This window comes from Lagenorhynchus albirostris, chromosome 2 (assembly GCF_949774975.1).
Source record: "Lagenorhynchus albirostris chromosome 2, mLagAlb1.1, whole genome shotgun sequence".
NCBI classification, from domain to species: domain Eukaryota; kingdom Metazoa; phylum Chordata; class Mammalia; order Artiodactyla; family Delphinidae; genus Lagenorhynchus; species Lagenorhynchus albirostris.
In genome coordinates this window covers 165133286-165141326 of record NC_083096.1, presented here as the reverse complement: position 1 = coordinate 165141326, position 8041 = coordinate 165133286, and positions in this window count along the sequence as shown.

Genomic DNA, 8041 nt, shown 5'->3' with positions numbered 1-8041 from the left:
TGTTACAAGCCAAAAAATTACATAGTGACCTATCATCAAAAGTTATTTTTAATGACAAGAAAGTCAGAATCTCCTTCAACTCTATTGAAAGCAAAGTACCAGCAACTGTCCCACTTACAAAATTCCTTATTATCCAGGCATCACAGTTCTTCACCTTTGGTTGGTGCCCTGAAGGTGTTTAACCCCCCACCCCAACCCGCTGGGGTAAGGTTGTGGGTGAAAATCAGGGCTGAGAGCCTTTTGTAAAGTATGAGCAGGGTGGGTGGGAAAGAAAAAGGTGGACTTGGACTTCAGAGTATCTTCTCCAGAAAATGTGTCTTAGGAAAGAGCATGAATAGAGTTTGAGGATCTGCAGGTCAGTTCTTCAAAGTACCTGTGCCACACACCCTTGCCTTCAATGTACTTCCAATCTAGTAGGGGAGAGAAGTTAGCAAATTGCCAAAGTACAAAATGCACTGAGGGGTTGGTGAGTAGTGATGGAGGTATTCAGGGAGTTTACTTCCCGCTGTGGGAAAGGCTTCATGGGTGAGGTAGCATGTCAGCTGCTTTTCAGGTCGGGTAGGATTTTGACAGAAGAGATAGTGGAGAGGACATTCCAAATGGACTGCACTGGATAAACAAAGGCTCAGAGAGAAGCCATAGGGAAAAAAAAAAAAAAAGGAAGCCATAGGGCATGTTTGGGGAATAAGCAGAGTGTAGACAGAGGCAAAGAGTGGGAGAAAAGGCAGAGACATAGAATCAAAAACTCTCAAGCCTAAAATCTTAAGAATCACCTAATCCAACCTCCACAATTACCACCAGCACTGCACCAAAATCCACTCAGTGCTCCAAAACATCTAGTCACCAGGAGCTCTCTCTTTATAGAATACCCCGTCCAGTGGAAATATAAGGCGAGCCACATATATAATTTAAATTCTTCTGGTAACTACCAAAGGGGAAAAAAAAAGAAACAGGTGAAATTAAATTTTTTTGTCTTCTCAGACTTTTTAAATCCCCATTATTGATTTACATTAACCAATTTAAAATGTATAAGTTTTGTCACATGTACAGGAGCAATTAACTTTAATAATGTTTTATTTAACTCAACACATCCAAAATATTATCCTTTCAACAAGCAATCAATATAAAAAACTGTTAATGAGATATTTTACATTCTTTTTTTCTGTACTAAATCATCCCAATTCAGACCAGCCACATTTCATGTGCTCAGTTGCCCCATGTGGCTAGGGAATGAAGCACAGATCTAGACGGAAACCATTATATCCTTGGACCACTCTTGGTGGTTAGAAATTTTCCCTTGGATGGTAGAATAATGCTGGCTTGGTTTCTTCTTTAAACATCTGCATCTTCAACTTGTTTACCATAGACATGTATTAATATAGAATCAGCATAGGAATAAGTACTAGGTGTTATGGTTGCTCATGTGAGGGGCACCCCATCCTGGCCTTGTAGGTCAGGGGAAGGTTTCAAGAGGAAGATACACAGGAATGGACATAATTAATGCTAAAAAACAGATTTGATTATATTCAGCTTATAATTATTCTTTAAACCATACTTATATGTTTGATGTACTCTTCTGTATATTGTACATTTCACAATTTAAAAACATAGGTCTACTCCCCAGTAGCAATGAGCAATGATCCAGCGTCCAGAGTTTGTCTTCTAAAAACCATTCTCCGATAGAAAGAACCAGGGATCTTTGGAGAAGCAGATGATTTTAGGGCTGGGGGTAGAGAAAAGACAAGATGAGCTTAGAGCATTTTGCAATGCCAGAAAGTAAGGAAGTGTTCAAACACCAAAGGTTGGGGGGACATGGCAAACGCTCGGGAGTCAACCTGACGACCTGAAAGAGCGCCCAATGGGCAAAGCTGGACAATTTGAAAAACAAAAGAAGTGACATAGTATTGGATTATAACCCAAAGTGTAAAATCAATGTCACAGAGTCCCTACTGATAAAACTAAATGATTGAATAAATAAATAAATAGGGGAGAAGAGGCAAATCTTCTTTAAAGAAGTATTCCAAAGAATTTATGTAGGTGCTTCCCCTTCTAGGAGGTGGAACTTAATCCCACTCTCTACCCGTTGAGTGTCAGCTGGATTTAGTGACTTGCTAAAGAATAGAAAGGTAGGGGTGGGGGTTAGGGAGTGGATGCAGTAACTTTACAGTGGAGAGGCCTGGCCAATATCACCAAGTGATGGTGGTTAACATCACCAGTAATAAGTCATGTGGGTAGCATGCAATCCATGACAGGGTGTGATGAGAAGGGCACTTCATCTCTGGGCTATTTTTTCCCCCAAACCCAAAACTTCAGTCTAGTCATGAGGAAAACATCAAGTAAGTCCAAATTAAGGGACATTCTGCAAAAATACCTAACCAGTGTTCCTCAAGACTGTCAAGGTCATAGGAACAAGGAAAAACTGGTAAGTTGTCACAGACAGGAGCAGACTAAGGAGACAGGAGGACGAAATGCAGTGTGGTATCCTGGATGGGATCCTGGAACAGAAAAAGTACATTGGTGAAATCTGATTAAAGTCTGGTGTTTAGCTATTGATAATACGTATATCAATGTTGACTCCTTAGTTTTGACAAATACACCTTGGTAACATAAGATGTTAATGTTAGGGAACTGCTGACTGAAACCATCTGCCTTGGCCAGGCCTGGTTGCTTGAGTTGTCTCACAACAGGGGTCCCGATAAGGAACATGGTGCCGCCGCTGAAAACTAACCGGGAGAATTCGAGAAGGGCCGAAAGGAGGGAGGAGACGATATGTCCTGCCCTAACCTCCCAGAAACCCTCACTCTGGAATCCATCTTGGCTGAGAGATGCATGAGCCACCAGGAAGGACCCTGAGTCACCAGATATGGGCCAAGCAAGATGATTGGCCAGAGACAACCCGGAAACTAACCCCATTACCATAAAACCCAAGACTGTGAGCCGCGTGGCAGAGCAGTTCTCCTGGGTTCCCTTACCCTGCTGTTCTCTGCCCACGTGCCCCTTTCCAATAAAGTCTCTTGCTTTGTCAGCACATGTGTCTCCTCAGACAATTCATTTCCGAGTGTTAGACAAGAGCCCACTCTTGAGCCCTGGAATGGGTCCCCCTTCCTGTAACATTACTATTAGGGGAAACTGGTTGAGGGGTATACGGGAAGCCTTTTGACTATCTTTGCAACTTTTCTGTAAATCTAAAATTATTCTAAAGAAAAGGTTTAATTTTTAAAATATATCACATATATATGATATGTATATATGTATATCATATATGAAAGCAGGGGGAGAAAGGAGAAAGAAAGAGAGAGAGAGAGAGAAAGAAAGGAAGGAAAGAAGGAAGGAAGGAAGGAAGGGAAGCAAGGAAGGAAGGAAGAAAGAAGAAAGGAAGGAAGGTGGAGTAGCAGGTCCAGTGGTTACTATAAGTTGGGTCAGGGTTAAGCCTTTGGGACTTTATCCCGTGGCAGTGGGAACCATTGAAGGTTACTGAGCAAGGGTGTGGCTGATTATAGAATGACTCAGCCAAAGTCACACAGTTTCAGCTTCCCCAGGCCCCTTCCTTCCACGTGCTCTTTATTCTTTGCCTGCAGAAGCCAAGCTCTGGCAGGAATCTAAGTCACTAGCACAGAGATGATCACCTCCACTGCTCACCCTCCCGCCCTCACCCTATCCTGGTTCAGTGGTCTTTAGAGGCTCAACATTGCCACACCTGGTAAGGACCAGAGCCACCTTTCAACCTTCCCAGCAGAGACCCCTGGGCAGGGAGGTGCAGGGCAGGGCCTCCTGTAAAAATCCCACAAGCTCTAGGTGGAGTCATTTCTACCATACCCTCCTTGCTCTCTCTCCTCTCTCCTCCCATAGTGAAAGGAAACTAGTCCAGCAGTGGGGGAAGGGAGCTCAAGGGCAGAAGAAGAGGCAGCTTCAAGACTGAACCTTCAAGACCGACACCAGGAAAATTGTCTGTTATCAGTCTTTCTTCCATGGCCTGCTTGGAAACACAAATATGTCCAGGTCAGAAGCTGTGGGGGAAGAAAAGAGGAGAGGAAAATTGTCAGTGTACAGTCTGCCCTCCATATCTACGGATTCAACCAACTGCAGATTGAAAATATTCAGAAAAAGAAAACTCCAGAAAGTTCCAAAAAGCAAAACTTGAATTCGTTGAGCACTGGCAATGATTTACATTGTATTTACAACTATTTACATAGCATTTACATTGTATTAGGTATCATAAGTAACCTAGAGATGATTTAAATCTTTTTTTATGGTAGATTTATGTTTTTATGCAGATTCACTCTTTTTTTAAAATTTATTTATTTTTGGCTGTGTTGGGTCTTCCTTGCTGCACGTGGTCTTTCTCTAGTTGTGGTGAGCGGGGTCTACTCTTTTGTTGCAGTGCGTGGGCTTCTCATTGTGGTGGTCTCTCTTGTTGCAGAGCACGGGCTCTAGGCATGCAGGCTTCAGTAGTTGTGGCACATGGGCTTCAGTAGTTGTGGCGCACGGGCTCAGTAGTTGTGGCGCACTGGCTTAGTTGCTCCACGGCATGTGGGATCTTCCCGGACCAGGGCTCGAACCTGTGTCCCCTGCAATGACAGGCGGATTCTTAACCACTGCATCACCAGGGAAGCCCCTAGAGATGATTTAAAGCAGGGGTCCCCAACCCCTGCCCCCCCCGCCCCCCACCGTCTGTAGAACAATTGTCTTCCACGAAACCAGTCCCTGGTGCCAAAAAGGCTGGGGACCACTGATTTAAAGTATACAGGCGGAGGGTGGGCTGAGGGTACGGGTAGGTTATATGCAAATACTATGCCATTTTATAAGGGACTTGAGGATCCGCAGATTTTGGTATCGGCAGGAGGTCCTAGAACCAATCCCTCACAGATACTGAGGGACGACTTGTACACTTTTCCTGCCAGCAGTTGTAGCAGTGAGAGTTCAATGCTAGAATTTATCAGATTTCCAAACATCAATTAAGCCAGTTTGGACTTCCCTGGTGGTGTAGTGGTTAAGAATCTGCCTGCCAATGCAGGAGGCAGGGGTTAGAGCCCTGGTCCGGGAAGATCCCACATGCCGCAGAGCACCTAAACCCATGCACCACAACTACTGAGCCTGCGCCCTACAGCCTGCAAGCCACAACTACTGAAGCCCAAGTGCCACAACTACTGAAGCTTGCATGCCTAGAGCCCATGCTTTGCAACAAGAGAAACCATTGCAATGAGAAGCCCATGCACGGCAATGAAGAGTAGCCCCCACTCACCGCAACTAAAGAAAGCCCACGTGCAACAATGAAGACCCAATGCAGCCAAAATAAATTAATTAATTAATTTAAAAAAATTAAGCTAGTTTTCTCATCCTTTATCTTTTATCCCTCCATGGAAAAAAAGAAAACAAAAGGCTAACACTATTCAGCAACCTGTTCTGTGCTAGGCACTACGCATAACTTCATTCGGTCCTCACGGCAACTCTATTAGTATACCCATTGTATTTATTTATTTTTAAATGTTATTTTATTTTTATTTATTTATTTTTAGCTGCATTGGGTCTTCGTTGCTGCTCGTGGGCTTTCTCTAGTTGCGGCAAGTGAGGGCTACTCTTCGTTTTGGTGTGTGGGCTTCTCATTGTGGTGACTTGTTGCTGAGCATGGGTTCTAGGCACACGGGCTTCAGTAGTTGTAGCACGTGGGCTCAGTAGTTGTGGCTCACGAGCTCTAGAGCGCAGGCTCAATAGTTGTGGTGCACAGGCTTAGTTGCTCTGTAGCACGTGGGATCTTCCCGAAACAGGGCTTGAACCTGTGTCACCTGCATTGGCAGGCAGATTCTTAACCACTGTGCCACCAGGGAAGTCCCAGTATACCCATTTTATAGGTGAGAAAGCTGAGGCTCAGAGAAGGTAAGTGACATGCCCAAGGTTATGCAGCTAATCAGTGGCAGAGCTAGAAGAGAGCAAAACCAGTTCAAGTCTTCAGAAGCACGGGCCTGAAAATGATCTTGGGGAATTTTACCTTTCAGGGTAGAGGAAATGGTTTTATGGAAAAATCCAAATTTCTTGCAGGATACCTAGCCCCCATTTCTTTCTCTTTTTTTTTTGTTTTTAATACATTTATTTATTTTATTTTTGGCTGCATTGGGTCTTTGTTGCTGCACACAGGCTTTCTCTAGTTGCAGGGAGTGAGGGCTACTCTTCGTTGCGGTGCGCGGGCTTCTCACTGAGGTGGCTTCTCTTGTTGAGGAGCACGGGCTCTAGGCATGCGGGTTTCAGTAGTTGTAGTGCACCGGCTTAGTTGCTCCACGGCATGTGGGATCTTCCCGGACCAGGGCTCGAACCCACATCCCCTGCATTGGCAGGCGGATTCTTAACCACTGCACCACCAGGAAAGCCCATCATTTTTCACTTATTAATACCATGCCTCCAATTATTTACTCTTGCTCCTGTGTGGTAGCCTGCTGTTTACATGCAGAGGCCAACTGGGATCATGTCTCTTACAGCTCTTCTGCACCCCCTAGAGTTCAGAGATCAGTGCCTAGCTAACAAAAGGTGTATTTTATTACTTATGACTGTGATTGTAACCAGCTACCATTTATTGATCGCCTATTATGCACTAAATACTCTATATTTTATTTCTCAGAACTACCTTAGAGATAGGTATTTTTATCTCCACTATGCAAACTGAGGCTCAGAAAAATTAAATAACTTGTCCAAGGTCACAGAGCTGTTAGGACCACGGGGGCAGGAGCCTTGAGAGTCTGGCACTATCGCCAGACTGATGTTAAGGGGCTTGTGGCTTTTCACCTACTCGCTCTTCCCTTGACCATCAGCTGAGCTGTGTCTGGAGAAAGAGAAAAAAATATCAAACTAGAGGCTTGTCAGAGGAGGTGGCTGCCATGTCATGGACCAGACACAGGGACAGAAGACTTCTGACAAGTAAGTTAGGTACGACTCCACCAAAAGCAGTCACAAAGTCTTGTTCCTGTGGATGCAGGGGGTGAGAAGTGGTCAGGAAAAACCCTGGGACATCTAGGAGTGTCAGCACTGGACAGCTGCCCACATCTACGTGCGGAGAGTAGAGAGTGGGATCTGATGGCCAAATCACTCACATCGAGGGGGTGATCAACTCACGAGGGTTTCCATCTTCCCTGTCCAAGAATTTGATGCAAGAGGAGGAAATGCAGGGTTCATAGTGCACCACTAGGTGGCACTGTGTGAGGAGGGCACAAAAATTATCCAATTACAACTTTTCAACATGAATAATTAGAAGGGATTTTACAGCAAGCAAACCATAAAGTAAACATCTTCTTTCACAGATGGCATGTGAGATCCAGAGAAGTTATCTATGTTTCCCAGCTTTGTGGCTGAGCCAGTACCAGAGACCCAAGTCTGCCTCTTTCTAAGTTCAATGCATTTCATCTTTAACGCTCATCAAAACACATCTAGATGTCCATCTACTCATGTTGTGATCTTACTCAAGTCACTGATGTTTTTCTGAGTCTCAGTCGTCTGTGCATAGAATAGAGTATTAGTCTAGATCCACGATGTCAATAGCCACACGTGGCTATTTAAATTTAAATTAATTAAAACTTAAAATTCAGTTCTTAGTCACACTAGCCATATTTCAAGTGCTCAATAGACAATGTGGATAGTGGCTATCATATTGGACAGCGTAGATATAGAATATTTCCATTATTGCAGATAGTTCTAATAGACAGCATTGGCTGGTATTTAAGGTCCTTCCAGATTTAGTAACCTATGGATCCTCTGTGAGAGCATTGGAGGGTATAGGAGTAAATGCATAAGGTTTCCCAGCTCTCAGCCTGAGTTTTTATTTATTTATTAAATTTACTTATTTATTATTTACTTTTGGCTGTGTTGGGTCTTCGCTGCTGCGCGCGGGCTTTCTCTAGTTGCGGTGAGCGGGGGCTACTCTTCTTTGCGGTGAGTGGAATTCTCATTGTGGTGGCTCAAACCCATGTCCCCTGCATTGGCAGGCGATTCTTAACCACTGCACCACCAGGGAAGTCCAGCCTGAGATTTTTTTTTTTTTTTTCCCGGTACGCGGGCC